This window comes from Brachycentrus maculatus, unplaced genomic scaffold (genome assembly GCF_059751285.1).
Source record: "Brachycentrus maculatus isolate JH-2025_06_01 unplaced genomic scaffold, ASM5975128v1 h1tg000113l, whole genome shotgun sequence".
NCBI classification, from domain to species: Eukaryota; Metazoa; Arthropoda; class Insecta; order Trichoptera; family Brachycentridae; genus Brachycentrus; species Brachycentrus maculatus.
In genome coordinates this window covers 580,647-601,341 of record NW_028280866.1, presented here as the reverse complement: position 1 = coordinate 601,341, position 20,695 = coordinate 580,647, and the positions used below count along the sequence as shown (strand labels likewise).

At 32.2% G+C, this 20,695-nt stretch overlaps 1 protein-coding gene and 2 non-coding genes across 3 annotated transcripts in view; 2 read left to right on the top strand and 1 right to left on the bottom strand.

Annotated features, from left to right (window-relative positions):
- LOC148310009 (ras-like GTP-binding protein rhoA) overlaps positions 1 to 20,695 on the top strand; it is a 184,644-nt gene that overhangs the window by 57,422 nt on the left and 106,527 nt on the right. The window lies entirely within an intron of this gene.
- On the top strand, positions 12,882 to 12,963 carry TRNAS-UGA (transfer RNA serine (anticodon UGA)). Its single transcript has one exon. It is a non-coding gene; the product is annotated as a tRNA-Ser (tRNA).
- Positions 15,379 to 15,460, bottom strand: TRNAS-UGA (transfer RNA serine (anticodon UGA)). Its single transcript has one exon. It is a non-coding gene; the product is annotated as a tRNA-Ser (tRNA).

Genomic DNA, 20,695 nt, shown 5'->3' with positions numbered 1-20,695 from the left:
TTCGAACCGAGAAACTACGACTCTAGATCCCGCGACACTAACCTAGGGACCACAACCCGATACACTACACTGTTTGATAATGTCTTAATAAGACGAAACGTGTGACATATTATCATATACTTATGTAAATGTAATCAAAAGTAGAATTCAATCCAATAACCTTGTTGAATTTTGGATATATTTCCCAAAAATTTAAAATGGAATCCTACCAACTGTCTGCAGTTACAATAAATAAGGATAATATACATTTTTACATATCCACACACACAAAGAAGAGTATGGAAGTCTGTGTATTTATTTACAGGGCTGATGACCCGTCATAGGCTGGTTAAGTGATCAAACAACTCCTTCTTCGTTCACTCACAGCATCCTCACCGTACACTTCACAAAGTTTTCGGCGTGTTTTTGTAGCGTTTTTACCTTTTTATAGCAAAAAACATCTCGTAGATTTCTCATTTATTCAGATATTTTTCTCATTTTCAAATCAATCTTTTTAGACGACCAACGATTCGAAAACTATTCCCACAATAAATGTCACCAATATTTAAAATGTGACTTATGTATTATACAGGATTTCAAATTGAGTAGTGTTGTTGTCAATCATAGGTAGAATGTTGAATGTTACACATGTGTAAAGTGATCATATAAACCGAAATATGACATGCCTAGAGCCCTGTAAATACCCAACTTCTTTACCATATTCTTCTTCATCCGTGTTGAGATGTCAAAATAAAAAATATATTTTTTTTAAATTAAGTAGTAGTATTTTTCCTTTTCATATGTTACTTGATGTAAATCTGAATTTTTTCCATTTCAAGTAATTTCACATTTCAAAGTTGATTAAAAATATTTTCCATGTTTCGTACGTCATATGTACATACGTTGGCATCGTCATTTCTTCGGACTCATAATGTAAAATCCTGATGTAAGGATGAAGTAAATTCCTCCCTTTTAATAACGCTTGAATCAGATTTTCATTTTCATTGAAACTCGCTGCAGAATTTCAATATGAAACTATTTATTATACAGTAGCACCGGGTGAAGCGGAAGTCTTTGCCAAATCTAAAGGTATTTTCAAGTTTTGCTGATATTGCAAGTTTTTCATTGCAATCTTATTGGATAATGCATAAAATTGATTGGAAAGAGTTTAATCGTCTTTCGTATTGAACTTTACCATATATTTATTCGATATGAGACATATATTCTTCTTTACATGTCGTGTCGGGTTCTCCCAACGGTAATTATCCATTGAAAGAATGTATCATCATTTTAGATAGTCCGAAACAGCTTCTTTACGTTCTGTACTCCTGTTTTTTTTTCTTTTGAATTACCTAACGTCCAGGTGACTCTGAAAACTAGCTACGGCTTATGCAACACCGTTTATCATGTCTCTACTCAGGCTTCAACTTTATAAGTTTCATAGCCATTGCCTACTCGTGAGTGGATTTACTCTTTATGTTTAAAGTTACTATAATTTCATGTAATTCATGAGAGAAAATTCTAGGCAAAAACACTCGCTCTGTACTCCTGTCCGCTCGTGTATATTATGGAGCCAGGAGATCCGCCTTCTTCCGACATCTCTTCGACCCTCGATCTTATCCTTGATGAATCGCATGTATTAATTCATATATTTAAAGAAAAAGACTCGCCACAAATTATTACATTAATTTAAGTCTCTAAACATTGATGATTTTTTTTGTTAAATAATTTTTAGCCTTTCGCCCATTTATTTTATCTATTATATGTTAATAATATATTTGTTATATTGGTATTTCATTTGACTAATGAAATACATTTTTTTTATAAGTGAAAGAATCTGGAAGTCTGGGTATTTACAGGTCTTAGGAATAGGCATAGGCTTGACTTAGTGATCTCATCATACACTTGTATACCGTTCACCATTCTGACCATTATGGAACATCCTATTGCATAAGTTAACATATTATATAGAAGGTGTCGCTAACGACGTGGGGAAGGCGCCGAAGAAGACAAATGTATACATATGGGAGAAGAATGGAACCATCCAGATTCCCCCTTATTGAACTGCACTCAAAACACCAAGGTAGACGTCTACCGGGCAGACCACCAAAGAGATGGATTGGCTAACTACACTAAGAAGAATAATCAGAGGAACATATTGCATTAATGGGCAGAATGGTGAACGTAACATAAGTGTATAAAGTGATCACTTAAAATGTTTATGATAGGTCATAATCCCTGTAACTATCCAGACTTCCAAATTTTTCTTCATCTTTTTTGAGATATTAATATAAAATAATTCCTTTACAACATTTTGAGTGTGTCCAAATACTTGTTCACAAAATCAATATTTGTTCAATAGATGTCTCTAGTGAAGTTCTAGTGATTCATGAACAAGGTTTCTAAATTGGTTCATATATATAGAACTTCCAAGAATTTGAGTAGTGTGGTTATCAATAATGGGTAGAATTGGTGAATGTTACACGTGTGTAAAGTGATCACTTAAACCAGCCTATGACGGTCGTAAGCCCCGTAAATGCCCAGACTTCCATATTCTTCTTCATCTTTGATGAGATGTCAAAAAATAATATAAATAATTCCTTAGTGAACAAACTCGGATTTGTAAAAAAGATTTGGACACATTCAAAATATTATAAATTTTATTAACTCATCCGTAAATTTGAACAGATATACACACATCCTGTACTTGCAATATTCGTTATTGAAAGTCTTCTTATTTACTTCGGTTACACATTGAAGTTTTTAAAGTTCATTTCAGTGTGTTTACATTTTTGGCTTGTAATACTGTATCACAATATGAAAGGTTCATTTGATATTTTATAAACATGTGAGATAAATCTATCATGGAAACATTGAAAACCAAATAAATCCTCTGATATATTTGCTCGAAAAATTTAATCAAAGTTGCTATAGCCATCGATTATCTACCACTTTTGCCACTGATTTCATTAATATTTTTCGCATATACTTTGTGGCATATTCTATAAACTTTAAAAAATTAAACAACTTTTTTTTAACCACTTTTTTATTAAAATTACACTTTAACCTACTGGTTTCGACAAGAACCTTGTCTTCATCAAGGTTTATTAAATTCTAAAACGTGTGGAAGTATTTGGTAAGGGAATGTAATTAATTATGAGTATTTTAATGTTTTAAAATTTAATTAACCCTGATGATGACAAGGTTCTTGTCGAAACCGGTAAGTTAAAGTGTACTTATAATTAAAAAGTGGTTAAAACAAAGTTATTGAATTTTATAAAGTTCGACATAATGTAGTTCAATTTCTAAAATAATGTGAAAAAAAACTGTCATAGGTTGAATAAGGGACTACTTTATACACGTGCAACATTCACCATTCTACTTTTCTTGTTCCTCTTTATTTAAAACTATGTCCTGTCATTCTCCAGTCCAGTCCTGGGAGGTGGAAGATCAGCTATATCTCCATCGTTTAGATAGTCTTCCTGAGAGTCTTCTACCTCTTATGCTGCTGTCCGCTGCTATCCTCACCACTCGATCCGAACATGCTCTCCCACGTGATTTCTCCAGAAACGCATTTTAAACATTGTCAATAAATAATCGGTGTTACATTTTGACATCTCAACATAGATGAAGAAGAATATGAAAGTCTGGATGTTTACAGGGCTTACGACATAAGCTGGTTTAGTGATCACTTTACACACGTGTAACATTCAACATTATATCCATGATTGAAAAGAATGTATTGATCAATCTGGTGACACAGTACATATGAGTTCACAACAGTCACCTTTAATGGATTGAGGAAAGCTTTTATTTAGAAGAGACCCTTTTTATTTGTATGCATGATCTGAACCATGGATTATTTTTAGTTACTGGGAAACGCTTGAAAACATCATTTTCATTTTATTTAGGTATTTGTTGCTTATAATTTGACCAGTTATTTTTATCTACAATATTTTGAGTTGAGGGAACATATTTGGACACACAAATCGTTGTTTTCATCTTCTTCTTCTTCTTCATCTTGTTGTAGGCCTTGTGGCCTGTTTTTTAAGAGGGATTAGCCTCCTGCGATATCTATTCCCAGCTATCTACCCATCTCTTTGGTGGTCTGCCCCGGAGTCGTTTGCCATAGGGTTGGCTGTACAGTGCGATGTGGGAATTCTGGATGGTTCCATTCTCCTCACATGCGCATACCATTGTCTCCATCGTTGCCTTCCCCACCTAACGACATCTTCGATCTCGCATATTTCCCTGATCCTAGCGTTTCTTATTCTTTCTCGAAGACTCTTGCCTGATTGGTTTTTATCATTAAATATAAAAAAAAAACATTTTTCTTATTCAGTGCTTTTCTTGCTTCTTTTATCCAGCTTACTATATCTGATTTTGATAGACCATACTGGGAAAATTTGGTACACAAATAAACATATTTATTTGCTTGTTTGATATTTTTATTATCTTTACCTTTTTATATTTTTAAACCATTGGTAAAAAACGTAAATAATTTGGTTTACTTTCGTTATTCCTGGTTGTTATTAAATAAAATATGATTTTTGTAATTTTCCATTTATATTATTTTAACCCTGAAGTGAAGTCTGGAACCTTCATAGATTGCATATATATGTTATACAATTAAAAATATAATGGATTTATATTATCCACTGACACTTCGTGATGGAATTGCATTTTTTAATTTATTATTAGATTAAAACCAATATTTTGAGAGTCACAAATCTGGATTAGGTATCTCCAGTATGTGAATTTAATTAAATTAATTTCTCAATAAAATTATATCAAATCATGGTTATCAACTCCTGCCTTCTTTTATATATAACATAACAATTTGTATAGCCTCTCACCAGTCTTATGATGTCGGTAACGACGAAACCCGGTCGCTGGTCAAATAAAAATAGTGGAAAAGCTAAAAATATTGGTTTTAATCTAATAATAAATTAAAAAATATAATGAGTTATTATAACTTTAAAATAAATTTACTCGATTTCAAATCAGTAAATATAAAATTCATCATATTTAAAAGCAGTTGAAATGAAAATATTATTTCTCCCTGTAAATTGATTCTACATTTCAAAGGACGAAATTCTCGAATTGAGTATTTGATCTTTCGAGAACTATTATTAATTATTTACAAATGGCTTTGCTTTCAGTTAAATTTTTATTTTAAGTTAAATTTCAATTCAAATTTGATCAAAGCGACTTTGCAAATGTACTCCTTAAAATAGCAAATTCATTCACATATTGAGTGTGTCCAAATATTTGTTAACAAATCTGTATTATCTCCGCTCAGAAGTTATTTTTTTCGTACTCCTAAGTGGAGATTATCCAGATTTGTGAACGGCTATTGGACACACTCAAAATGTTGAATATAAAATATCTGGTCAAATTATAAGCTAAATAAAAAATCATGTTTTCAGGCGGGTCTCCAGTATGTGAATTTAATCCAGAATTGCATACATTCAGACCTTGCATACAAATAGAAAGAGTCTTTGCATAATAAAAACCTTAATATTCCAACAAAGATGGCAGTTGTGAACTAACATATATTGTGTCACGAGTTTGAACAGTATATATAAAAGTTCCAAAAAAATTATTAGTGTTTTTGTCAATCTTAGGTAGCATTGGTTAATTTACGTATTAGTTGTTAAATTAAACACCGATATTTAGACTAAAAAATCTGTATTTGATTTAACAATTAATACTACTACTACTACTACCATCACGCTGTTTCCCCGCAGGGGTAGACAGAAAGGATGGAACGCCAATCTCTTCATAAATCAAAATGGAGTTCTTCAAATGAAACGCCAAATCAATGAATAAAAAGCATTGGTTAATGTTACACATTGTAAAGTGATCACTTAACCAAGTCTATGAACTTAATTGTTGTAAATTTTTTTTTTGTATATAAAAATAATACTTGACACTGGCAAAAACATCCTTTCACTGAGTGACTGCCAAACAAATAATTATAAAAAAAACTAAGCCTATGATGGTCGTAAGCCCCGTAAATGTCCAGACTTCCATATTCTTCTTCATCTATGTTGGGATGCTAAAAATGTAGAAAATTAATTTTCTGGCTATGAATGAATTTAATTTGGAATCACTTATATTGGTGAACCAAACGATCCGATTCAATACTCATTTTGTGGTTTAATATAACAGTCTGTCAGATCTGCGAATATTTAATTGAACTCCGAATTTAATATTTAATTTCACCGTGGTTTGTATTGAAATCGAGATTATTGAAACCTGATATTGATATAATTAAGCAGAAAATTCTCTCTCATTTTATAAATAATATTTATTGATATCCCAATTTATAGATATGATAAGTCAAAGATAAAAATATAAGAGACAATTTGGGTATTAACAGGGTTTGACGGCCTGTGATTGACTGATTCAAGTGATCTGTTTATCACTAACTAACTAACTAACCAACCATCACGCCGCTTTTCTGCAGGGATAGGCAGTTTGAATAGAATGCCACACTACTCTGTCTTTGAAAACATTCTTTGCCTCTTCCACGTTCATGCATCTACTTATACATACCCGCCGATTATTTTGACTCGTAACCTGGGTGCTTTCAAGTATTTGACATACCTTATCGTGCTTAATTTTGTCGGTCTTCCTCTGCTCCTTTTTCCAACTACATTAGCCAAATTGATTTGTTTGACCGTTCTGTACTTACTGATTCGCTCCACATGTCCAAATCATCTCAACACTCCTTTCTTTATTTTATTGATCTCTTTATTGGTTTTATAATATTTACCATTCTTTTCCTTTCGAATTTGCAAATATTTAAGGGATGGAAAGATTGATGAAGATACAGAAAGGAATGAAAATGCTAGGAACACAGTGAATGGTGCACTAAAATCAGTTAAAGTAAATAAAAACCCATCGGTGAAAGCTAAACTAGCAGTACATAACATAATCCTAGTGTACGGAAATGAAGTTGGCAAAAAAAGGTAGACTGAATGCAGTCGAAATGCGATCCCTCAGACGAATGTGCGACAAAACGATGTATGAATGATGTTGGAATGGTGATAAAAGATGAGAATGCAAGGCTGAGAAAAGCATTATCGATAAAATTGCAAATGAAAATAAAATAAAATTAGAAAAGCATTATCGATAGCTGGGAAACGATATTGCAGGAGGCTAACCCCACTTAAAAACAGGCCACAAGGCCTTCACCAAGAAGAAGAAGAAGAAGAATGAGATATAATTTTAAAAGGTGTGTTGAGATTGTTTGGGCAAGTGAATCAAATAAGTGAAGAAAGGATAGTAAAACAAATTTATAAGGGAGAATGTGGTTGGTAATAGAAACAGAGAAGAAGACCGAGGCATATTTGGCATGATCAAGTATTTAAAATACTTTTTTCAGGTATAGAGTCTGAATAATTGGCGGTTATGTGTGAGAAGATGTATGAATGTCGAATCTTCTTTTTGCAAAGACATTTGTATTATCTCTGCCTACCCCTGCGGGTGTGGCGTGTTGGTTAGTTAATTATTTAGTTAGTAAACATGGCATAGTTAGCTTTCATTTGTAATCGCGGACCAGGAAGTTGGGAGATATGCTATATCCCATATGGTCTCAGATTGAAATGTTATTTTTATCTGCAGACATGTTTCTCTTCCTTTCTTTGATGGAACGTTAGGAATGTATATTGCATACAAACACATTTCCGTTTAATTAAAACATGTTTCCACGTACCAAAATAGGATTGTTTTGAAACGAACCGAATTTATAACGGAAGTGGAACAAATACGCCAATCAAGATGTCGCCACCATCTGTGATTGATTTGAGTAAGCTTTTTTTTATTTTAGCAGAGACTCTTATTTTAAATGCATGCAAGTAAATATCCAGACTTCCATATTATTTTTCATATATCGGTCACTCCTTTTAACAACTTCAAAAATCAAAAAACTTGATTTTTCAGGAGATCGTTTTTTGAGTTTAAGAATACAATAAAATGTATTAAAAATATATTTCAAGCTACTTATTGAACTTTTTAGGTACAACCTGAATGATTTTTCTCCATTTGAAAAATATTTAATATATTTGAAAAAATAGTTAAACAAAACCTTTTCTTCAAAAAGCAGAAACAACACTTTCTGCCCTGTAGCGAATAAATATTAAGTTAAAAATATGCCGCTTTTGCTGGGATATAGTACATTTTCTGGGCATTCCGAAAACATGCACAACTGAAAATTTACGGTTTTTGAAATATGACTTTGTTGAAAGTAGTGAGCGATATATATGTTGAGATTTCAAAATGTAAAAGTGTTTTTTTCGGTAAAAAACATATTGATATGTAAAATTATGCCTTCAATAATATCATTAAAAAAAACATTGACGCCTCATATGAGGCCTCCCTAAAAGACCTCTATAACTAATATAAAAATCACCAACATAGAAACAGTCTACTTTCTGCCTTCGTTTCCAACTCCACTTTTTACTCTCACATAAGTGTTTAATTTAAACTAATTTAAATTTAACAACAAAAATATTTGTGTTTTTATTATTTACACAAAAATTTAAATTTCATACTATTTCTGTGAGCCTAAGCGGCTCATTATTAGAAATAGGTATCAAATTGTGGTAGAGTGGATTCGAACCGAGAAACTCTGACTTAAGAGTCCGCGACACTAACCACCCGAACACAACCCGACACTGCGTTAGCACTAGGTTTTCGCTGCGAACTGCTACTAGTACAGCTTCCGCTGTTAGACTTTCATTTGATACAACTGATGTCAGTGCGTCATTTTCTTTGTTCCGAATAATCTTCTTTCCAAATCTTTATAAAAATTTTAACCCTAGAAAAAATATATATTTAAAAATCTTTTACTACGTTTATTACGCCGATTCACTGCAGGGGTAGGCAGAGAGGATGGAACGACATACTCTACTGTCCTAACACACTCCTAGCTTCCATCACGTCCATACATCTAGTCATACATTCATTTTGATTACGAAGACTTTTGACACCACCAAACTTTTGGTTCTGATCGATCTGGTTTTTCCCGTTCACAATTGCCAAACATACTTTATTAGCCATTCTCTCGTTATCCATTTGATCTACATGTCCAAAAAACTTAAAGGACTTTCCTTTATCTTTTCAATTATTTCTAGTTCAGCCTTACATTTCTTTCTAATACCCTCATTTTCAATTCAACGATTTTTTACACATTCGTCTGAGGGAACGCATCTCAACGGCGTTCACTCTACTTTCATCCTTCTTTTACCAATTCCATATTTTGCGTATTTATATTTTTATACAACTAAAAATGTACATTTATTAAATCGCTTTGCACGAAACAAAAAATTAGCATAAACTGATAAAAAGCTTTTTGGTGTAACTCCGATTTCATGCTAATTTCGTTTGAAAGCTCGGTCAGTTGGCTTTACTAGTTCTGTTTGGCTCTTATTTTACTACCTTTCCTGAAATCTTTTTAGGCTTAAAAGGCTTGGAGAAATAAGGCTCTATCTTCCATCCTTTCAATCTATATTCAAATTCGGTCCGTGGAATAGAAATTTGGATTTTGCTTCGATCTATGCATCGAATAACTGAGCGATTTTTTTTCTTCGCCGGCAAATAAATTTGATCGAATTCAATGCTAGTTTTATGGCTTCAGTAAAATATTACGTAAGTATCCAGGTACATATAATTAAATTAGGAAGAATGTGTCTGAATTCAATTTTAAAATGCTGGATCAAATTCCACATGTAGCTTTTCATAAAAAAAAAAATTAGTAGATATCTCAACAAACTTTATAAATTTCATTAATTGATTCGACAGTCACTTTGTGGTAAAATCTATCCATTTTTAATTAATGTTTTACTTAGTAAATACCACTATTTCTTAAAATCTACTGTGACACGTGTTTCGATGCATTCCGCATCAGTTCCGCATACGGTGTTTGAAAATGATGCGGAATGCATCGAAACACGTGTCACAGTAGATTTTAAGAAATAGTGGTATTTACTGAGTAAAACATTAATTAAAAAACTTTATAAAATTAAACAACTTCCTTTAACCACTGTTTTATTGGTACACTTTATCCAACCGGTTTCGACGAGAACCTTGTCATCATTAGGGTTTATGCACTAGATTCTAAAACATAACCAATAAAATTACCAATAAAAAATGGTTAAAACAAAGTTGTTTAATTTTATTAAGTTTATAAAATGTGCCACAAAGTATCTGCGAAAAACATTCAAGAAATGATATCTCAACACGCTAGTAGACAAAGTTTGTGGATTTGGGATTATGTTATAATGGAAAGAATATATTTTTATAAAACATGCATTTTTTTCTTTTTCTAGGTAAGTACAACTACCATTACGTTGATGTTTATAATGACGTAAACGACAACACACCCTGCATAATGTAAGTAGAGAACATTTTATTTAAATATACTGAGTTTAGTTATTGTTTCCGCATTCATTTTGTGGTAAGACATGATGCTGAAATTGAAAAGAAAACCCCATGTTTTTTACCACTTGAGTTTGTTTTATTACAACGAATAGTTTTCATCGATTCAGGTCTAAATTTAAAGAAGCTATGCTTCCATCTTTCCAAATATAAACTGTTTATATTTAGACCTGAAGATCGATAAAAACTAATCGTTATAATAAAATAAACTCAAGTGGTAAAAAAAGTGTTTTTCTTTTACAATTACTAAATTTAGTATTTTGTCCGCCTCCGTAGTGTAATGGTCAGCACGCTCGGCTACCGTTCTGGACGTCCCGGGTTCGATTCCCAAGGGGGTTAAAATAAATATAAGTGATTTTTTCACTGTCATATTTATTCAATATTACCCTGGATTAATACCTGAAGCGGAGGGCTGATCACCTATCTTTCATGTGTAAACGATCAATATAACACTGCGTTTATATGACGCAGTGCCCTGTGCACCATTGGGGTGCGGATAAGGGTTTTATTATTTATTATTATTAAATTTAGTATTAATTATGCATGAAAGTTTTACAACCTGCTTCCATTTTCCATAAGTCATAAAAATGAAACTAAATATAAACGAGCTTTGGATAATGGAAATGGGTAGATCTGAAAAAGGTTGCATCATTCGGCCATGTTTTCAAATATTAATAATTCCTTAAGTGGAGAAACCCAGATTTGTGAACGAGCATTTAGACGGTTTAGACACGTGGAACGAATGAGTGAAGAAAAAAAAGTGAAACAAATTTATGAGGCAAAAGTAGTTGAAAATAGGAACAGAGGAAAACTTGGCATTATTGAGTATTTCAAATGAAATCGGTGGGTATGTATGAAGAGGTGAATGGATGTGGAAGTGGCGAAGAATATTTGAAAAGAAATAGTAGTGTAGCGTTCTATTCTCTCTGCCTACCCTTTCCCTGCAGTACAACGGGGTGATGGATAGTTAATTATTTACGTGAGTATGTTTTTCTTTTAAATTTGTTCTCTACTTTGACAAAAATGATACAAACATTTTAAACATGCACACAACTTTGATACTCCATTAAAAATGCTTCAGCCTTTCATCGCTTCGTTTTCCCTTTGAGCTATTTTAACGTCAGCCGAAAAAAGAGATCTCTAAGTACAGTTCTGACTCAAATAAAGCGATTTCCGTGTACCGTACTGGTTAAAGTTGATAATTACATCTTTGAAAGCTTCAAAGGCCTCAGGAACCCCTTCAACAGATGCAACTCTGAATGCAACTGTTTTTATGCAATTTAATTTATAACTGTACCCATAAAAGCTGTTTTTTCTGAGGTAAATCGTTTTTTATTCAAATACATATTATAGTCAGATCTATGTGGGGAAAAGACACGGTAAAGTTGTTATAAACTTAAAATGCTTAGTTAAACAATAAATGTAAAAATAAAATTACGAGTGCAGCTTAGCGTAAAAAATATGACTTTACATTTTTAACATCTCCACAAAGATGAAGAAGAATATTTAAGTCTGAGTATTTATGTGGCACGGGTTAAGTGATCACAATACACACGTGCAACATTCACCATTCTACCCATGATTGACAACCATACTACTCAAATTTTGGAACTCCTAGATATATTTAAATCTATCTAATGACACAGTACAAATGAGTTTACAACAGCCATCTTAGTTGGATTGAGAAAAGCTTATAAAAGAATCTAAGAGCTAAATAAAAGCTTGATCAAAATATATTTAAGACAACATTTTGAGTGTGTCCAAATACTTGTTCACAATAATAATAAAAAGCTTCTTTACATCTCACCAATAGATGTCTCTAGTGAAGTTCTAGTGATTCAAGAACAAGGTTTCTAAATTGGTTCATATATATATATATATAGAACTTCCATGAATTTGAGTAGTGTGGTTGTCAATAATGGGTAGAATTGGTGAATGTTACACGTGTGTAAAGTGATCACTTAAACCAGCCTATGACGGTCGTCAGCCCCGTAAATGCCCAGACTTCCATATTCTTCTTCATCTTTGATGAGATGTCATAATAATATATTTAAGATAAAATAGATAAAATAATATATTTAAGAGTTCCAATAATTTGAGTAGTGTGGTGGTCAATCAAGGGGAGATTGGTGAATGTTGCACGTGTGTTAAGGGATCACTAAACTAGCCTGTGATAGGTCATAAGACCTGTAAATACCCAGACTTCCAAATTCTTCATCAACTCTATTGGGATATCAAAAGTTAATAATAAATATTAAAATAAATATGCTACCGCGGTTAATTATCACTGTTTTTATTGACGACTATACGACTTGTTTTAATCTTAAGAACACCTAAATAAATACTATAGGCTATCATTTTGTTCGATTATTACACAATTATGGTAAAGTACACTTCAAAAGTATGTATATTACTTGATTTAAAGAAAACGTTTTTTTAGGCAGGTCGTCTCAGCAGCTGAGGTGTCCGAGTGGTTAAGGAGTTGGACTTGAAATCCAATGGGTTCTACCCGCGCAGGTTCGAGTCCTGTCCTCAGCGAACTTTTTTTTGCTGTAATTTAATTTTATTTTTTAAATTTTAACATAATAAATAACGGAGTTTTTTACATAAATTTCATCTTTCATTTTTTTAGTATGCTTGGTAAATACCAGTTTTTTGTACAATCTGTCATGACACGTGTTTCGATTTATTCCGCATCACATTCTTAGATTTCGAGAAGTATTGGTATTTACTAATTAAAACTTAAAATTTAAATGAAAAGATATTACCATTAAGTGATTTCCGAATCAGATGATGACTATTTTTTTCAATTATTTTTATTCTCAACTCAATCTTACATTCCTATGAAAAACATTTTAAGACAATTTATTCATCTAAGGCTTAGATTCCGATGGCTTAGATTCTAAGCCATCAGAATTCAACCGCATTTGCTCTACTCTCATCCCTTTTTTGCCAGTTCTTGTTCATATACTTTCAACGATTTACCTTACATTATTCTAAGAAATCGCAAAATCATTATTCGCTTTGCTTTCATCCTTATTTTTGCAACTTTTGTATTTCGCTTCCAATTATCAGTGTTAAAAATTAAATCCGACTGATTTTGAGCAGGTAATAAAAACTACTTCACCATCACGTCGCTTCTCAGCAGGCAACGCCACACCAATCGGTCTATTTTTCAAACAATCTTCGCCTCTTCCACATTCGGCCGTTTAAAATAACAAATTATTATTTTAACTATCGGAATGTCTATTTTGGCTGCCTATTTATTACTCGCGTGTATGTTTTGTGAACATGTGTTTATTGTATACATCGGTACAAACGAGTATGTAAACACACGTCAATATTAAGATCTTAATTGATTTACGAATACATCACGAGAAATAAACAACAAACAGTAGTTATACATTTGTTATTTAGCATATCGCTCACTCCTTTCAAGAACGTCATAAGTCAAAAAACTTGATTTTTCAGGAGAACGTTTTTAAAGTTCAAACATAAAATACAATGTATTAAAAATAAATATCAAGCCACTTATTTAACATTATACTATTCTCAATATTATTAATATTTAAAGCATTTACTTTGTGGTTAGTCATTTTTACTTATTTATTTTTTTACAAAAATGTTAATAAAATTAGTATATAACCACTCACCGAGATTTTTACGTCTACCGGTTTCGAGACGTACCCGTCTCTTCGTCAGGACAATCACTAACACAGCATGCAAACAATACTACCCGTCACTACCATAGCACTATTTACAACTATTAACTACCATTTACACACTCAAAACTACACAAAATTTTGTGTAGTTTTGAGTGTGTAAATGGTGCTATGGTGGTGAAGGGTAGTATTGTTTGCATGCTGTGTTAGTGATTGTCCTGACGAAGAGACGGGTACGTCTCGAAACCGGTAGACGTAAAAATCTCGGTGAGTAGTTATATACTAATTTAATTAACATTTTTGAAAAAAATAAATAAGTAACATTTTACTATGCAACTGATCTTTTTAGTTGATACCTGAAGGTTTTTTCTCCATTTGAAAAATATTTAGTATATTTAAAAAAATAATTAAACAATACCTTTTCTTCAAAATGCAAAAATAACACTTTCTGCCATGTAGCGGGTAAATATTAAGTTAAAAATATGCCGCTTTTGCTGGGATATAGTATGTTTTCTGGGCATTACGAAAACATGCACAACTCAAAATTGACGATTTTTGATTTATGACGTTCTTGAAAGGAGTGAGCGATATGGCAAAATTTTATTATATCTTGAGAATATTTCGAAAGCTGCACCAAAATGTATCACACGACTACACTTTTATTATTTTAACATAAAATAAATAAATATATCAAAAAAAATATCGCCTAGATCCTACACTAACGTATGGAAGTGAAGCATGGAATTGGGAAAAGAAGGATGAAAGTACACTGAATGCAGTCGAAATGCGATCCCTCAAACAAATCTGCGGCAAAACGAGGTACGATAGATGTGGTTAAATAAAAATCGAATGGTTAAATAAGGAAAGAATACAAAGCTCAGATAAGTACCTATTATTAATGAAATTGATGAAGTTACGTTTTGGGCATGTGAATCGAATGAGTGAAGAAAGAATAGTAAAACAAATTTGCGAGGCGAATGTGGTTCGTAATAGAAGTAGAGGATGACCGAGGAAAACTTGGCATGATCGAGTATTTCGAATACTTGGGCGTGGTCAGGTCAGAAGTCGGAATAATCGGCGTGTTTTTATGAGAAGATACATGTGAATATGGAAGAGACGAGGATTGTTTGCAGAAGACAGATTGGTGTGGTGTTCTATTCTCTCTGCCTACGCCTACGGGAAAGTGGCGTGATGGTAATTTTTTTAGTTAATGTTTTCCTTTTTTAACCTTTTTAATCTACATATTTTGAGAAAATAAAAAATAAAACATAAAGGATTACAAAAAAAATGTCGCTGAGGACAGGACTCGAACCTGCGCGGGTAGAACCCATTGGATTTCAAGTCCAACTCCTTAACCACTCGGACACCTCAGCTGTTGAAGAATCTGACAGCATAGCTATTGATATACATAAGTATCCATTTATTGACTCAGATGCTCCGATGACTTTTTTATGTGGCTTCTTGATATGCGACATGAAAAGTATTTCTATTTGATCTCCGTACCAAAAAAGACAATTGTTATTAAATATAATGCATGTAATTCATATATTTTAAATGTAACAATAAAACATTGTTGACATTTTATTGTTAAAAACATATAAAACTAAAATTTGTAACAATTGTTTCGCCTTGTTAAACTAATGATGTAAATAAATAATGCATGTACCTAAAAAATCTCACTGTGCTAGGTCATTCTGGTTATTTATTTATTTTATCTGAGCTGATAATATTGTAATTGATATTAGTAATGTTAGTAAATAACCACTCACCGACTACTTCTGTCTACCGGTTTCGAGACGTACCCGTCTCTTCGTCAGGACATACACTACAATTTAACAATCATGCGAACAACACTACACCACACCCACTTAGTACTATTCACATACACTATCACTACACATGCAAAACATGCAGAGCGAGTTGTTAGTCCCACCATGCTTTTGGGAAACTGACTGGAAACTGACTGGAAACTGGCATGGTGGGACTAACAACTCGCTCTGCATGTTTTGCATGTGTAGTGATAGTGTATGTGAATAGTACTAAGTGGGTGTGGTGTAGTGTTGTTCGCATGATTGTTAAATTGTAGTGTATGTCCTGACGAAGAGACGGGTACGTCTCGAAACCGGTAGACAGAAGTAGTCGGTGAGTGGTTATTTACTAACATTACTAATATCAATTAAAATGTTTGACCACAAAGTAAATGCTTTGAATATAAATAATATGATAATATTGTGTTTTGTAGAATGAACCGTTATTTTTAAGCGTTTATATATATTTACAATATGGTATTTTCAAATATCAAAAATAAAGTTTTAAATATATTTCTAACATTTAAAGTGTAACGGTTATATTTTCGGTTCCCGATTGATTGATATTCGTTAATTTTTCTCAGTTTATATTCTAACCTAAATTTATAATTGCATTGCAAAATATAATATATGAGGAGATGGAAATATGCAATACGAAACTAAATTTGTGATAGAAAATAAATATACGTACATAATTACAAATTACAATAAAGTGCCCTCACTGAGTTTTCTCGTGCCGAGGGCACAATTTAAATATTTGTTTAGAAAATTACAATGAAAGATTATTGTTAACACAATCAAATACGCCATGGCTGAATTATACGACCTATTTCAGATCTAGTGACTTCCATTATCCATTTATGACTAGCTCTTTTAAATTTAATTTCAATTTAAAATGGCATCATGGATAATCATAGCAGACTGTACAATTTAATTTCTTTTTTTTTTAAAGGTACATATTTGTGTTTTTATTATTTACACAAATATTTCTATTTCAAACTATTTCTGTGAGCCTGGGCGGCTCATTATTAGAAATCGGTATCAAATTGTAGTAGAGTGGGTTTGAACCGAGAAACACTGATTGAAGAGTCCGCGACACTAACCACGGGACCACAACCCGACACATTCATTTTATAATAATCAAGTTTCTTTTTTATTAAAAGAGATAAGCTATAGATTTTATTGGTGTGTTCCTTTGTTTTGGATCTTGTAGTTCTATGCTCGTTACCATAAAGTGTGTTAATTGTGATTCGTATGCTTTGCTAGGAGGTGCTTTCTTGTGTTATGTGAGAGAAATTCTTAACGGCATATGTAAGGATAGTTTTAGCACTGTTATAAATTATAAGTTGTTTAATATTCGGTTTATAATTTTATTAATATGATAGTTATTAAATTTGACTTGTACTTATATTGTAGGACTGATGACCTTTTTTTCGTGTAATTATAATCAAGATAACACTTCAACTATCCCATATATAGTGCCTTACGCACCAATGTGTGCGAATAAGGGGATGAGTAAAGTTAATAATTCTACCAGGAGCACATATTCAGCAATGGGTGTCTCTCTCCTCCGTATGCTGTCAGTATGATTGAAGAAGGTTATACGTAACAACCAAATGAACACTCTTTTTCCAGAGTAAATATTTCATTCCACCGTTGATTTAAATCGTAGGTTACCTCTTCAGCTGATTATTAGTTTGACTGTTGGTTGACTGTTAAACGGGGGATTTGGAAAAAATAATATGTGAAGAGTTTGGCATCCCTTTGTGGGTGAATGCCTTTTCAATTATCTGTTCACTTATTGTAACTAACAAAGTGTTACTTTTTTGTAAAAAAAAAAGAAATATTGATTTTATAGGTTGGAATTTTGTCAAAAATCAATATTATGAGATATATCTTATTCTTTTTCCTGACTCCATCCCAACTTAACGTCGTTGTAGATTGTTGCGGTCAGGTCTCCTCTTCCTTTAATTGTAGGTCCTTCTATCATGGACAATGTCACCTAGGCTATGTTTTCGAATCATGTTTTCGTTGAGGAAGATCAATGGCGATTGCCTGGTTCACAATATGATCAAGTTCTCTGCGATAAATATATAAATACATATAATATATGAGTTGCAGTAACAATTTATAATATGTACTGTAAATTTATAAAAATATGAATTATATTAAAAGCATGACGTTTTCATATAAAACATAATTTAAATCAGCAAAAATTATCGTGAATTGATCGATAATCCCACGGTTTATCAAAACTATCGATAATGCATATTTTTAAAAGATTTTTTTCCTGAAATTCATGAAGAATTTTTATAAATCTTAGAAATTAATTGCAATTTTCTAGCAACGAATTTTTTCGTTGTTAAAGTTTCATCTAATTATCCACGATCGTGATTTCAAAACTTTGGCCAGTTCAAGTGATTAAAAACTTCAACGTTGCGACGAGCGTAGATTCTCAAAATTTCCTTAGATAGGTACCTACCTGTATTTCTTAAGAAAGTCCTCGTAACAAGAAAAACAATATTTAAAAAAAAGACAATATTTACTAAAATACCCTTCACAGTATTCATCTATGAACTTTTTTAAATAGGAATAACTTAGGTGAATGTTCAAAGGTATTACGTATAGGGTCCGCCATCTAAAGTTTTTTTTTTTAACTAGTGCTTATTTCGTGAATGGTAACATTTAGCTCATGTTTGATTTGACAGATAATTAGTTTTATCCTTCCGCTGAGCGAATATGGTTGTGTATACGCTTGAACAACGCTGAGAAATATTGCGACATTCGACTTACAGAAGATGCCGATTTTGCCAAAAAAATCATCTTTTCGGATGAAGCTCATTTTGATCTTGGCGGGTATGTAAACAAGCAAAATTGTCGTATTTGGGGCACAGAAAACCCGCACGCATACATTGAAAAGCCGGTACACCCAAAACAAGTCACTGTTTGGTGCGGATTTTGGTCCAGAGGCATAATTGGGCCATTTTTCTTTGAAAATGAGCAAGGAGTGGCCGTTAGTCAATGGCGATCGTTATCGGGCCATGTTGAACGGATTTTTGTTCACAAAAATTGAAGAGGAGGATATTGGCAACATTTGGTTTCAACAGGACGGCGCTACGTGCCACACAGCCGAAGCTACACTCGATGTTTTGCGCCCCATTTTCAAAAAAAAAATGTTATTTGGCGGACCCTTTATAATTTGAGTTCAACTTTACGTTGAATTTATTCGATGCAGTGCCCTGTGCACCAATGTGAGCAAACGAAGGCAAGAAAAATAAAAAGATTCATAATGTCTCACAGAGAAACAACGTATTTTTATGCACCACAATTTCATTTTACAAAGCTTTTGTTTAAGCAGAATTATACATATAAATCAGCTTAACATTATATTTCAAGTGTATATGTATAAGTGTTTAAGGATAGAAAATAAATTGGAAAGAATTATCCATTTTATACACACATTTATAAATATATGTATATATATATATATATATATATATATATATATATATATATATATATATATATATATATATATATATATATATATATATATATATATATATATATATATATATATATATATATATGTACTCGTATATATTATATAAAATATCAAAGCTACGAACTAATCAGAAACTATGTGATTTTCGTTATTCAAAAAAACCTGGAACGATTTTATTTCAAAAAGTAATTTATCCTGTTTTTTAAGGACCAAAATTAAATTCTTTTATGGCAATCAATCTTCATTAGTCCTTTGCGGAAACAGACAAATATCAGCACTACCAAAGGAATCCATTAACGACTCTACTGCCAAACTAAGCACATAGGGTGTATCTGAAATCTAAGCCAAACGGGGAATGAGTCGTTAATTTTTATTTTCAAATTGTTTTTTTATGGTCAAGAAAAAAGCTGTCTCATACTCAAAAATTTCAATTCAATGACATTTTTAGGTGGTAGATTATAATGAAATATAAACCATTTTCAATTCAAGTTTTACTTAGTGAATATCAATATTTATTGAAAACAAATTCACCCCTTTTTGATAAAAGAACATTTTTATTTTCAGTATTTAATTGAAATAAATAAACTTTTATATAATCATACTAGTACTAAGAGTGAAACGTTATAAACAAAAATACATATCCACAAAAAAAATTGTGTAATATCCGGGTTTCTCCACTTACATTTTGACACCTCAACTTAGATGAGTAAATGAATGTATGAGTATTTAAGGGGCCTACGACCCATCAAAAGCCTACTCAAATCAGCCATAGATGCTGTCGCGAACTCATACATGAAACTAAATGTGAACCACATGACGTATGAGTTTCAAAATTTTGAGAAATGTGGTTTTCAATCATAGGTAGCGCATGGTCAATGTTACACTTGTGGAAAGTGATCACTTAAGGCGAGATATTCGATAGCCCGAAACATAATTTTCTTTTAACACAGGTAACGTTTAACGTAATTAATTTTTTTGCTTAAAACGTCATTTTTTATTTAAAAAATAAGTTTTTCTCCTAGAAGAATATATGGTTTTGAAAAGAAAACAGTTATTGAAAAGTATGGACTTTAAGATAATGATAAAAAAATAAAATATTCTGAAAAAATTATATATGCACGGATACACGTCTGGCTGTTACTGAATTGTAATTACATGTGTTTGCAAGTACCCCCTTCAACCAGCTTTGAACAGATCGTAAGCCCTGTTATTACCTAGATTCTTTTCAAATTATTCATTTGACCCAAAAGTATGAGATAACTCCTCTGTGCTTGGCACGGCAGAGTGGTAGTCCG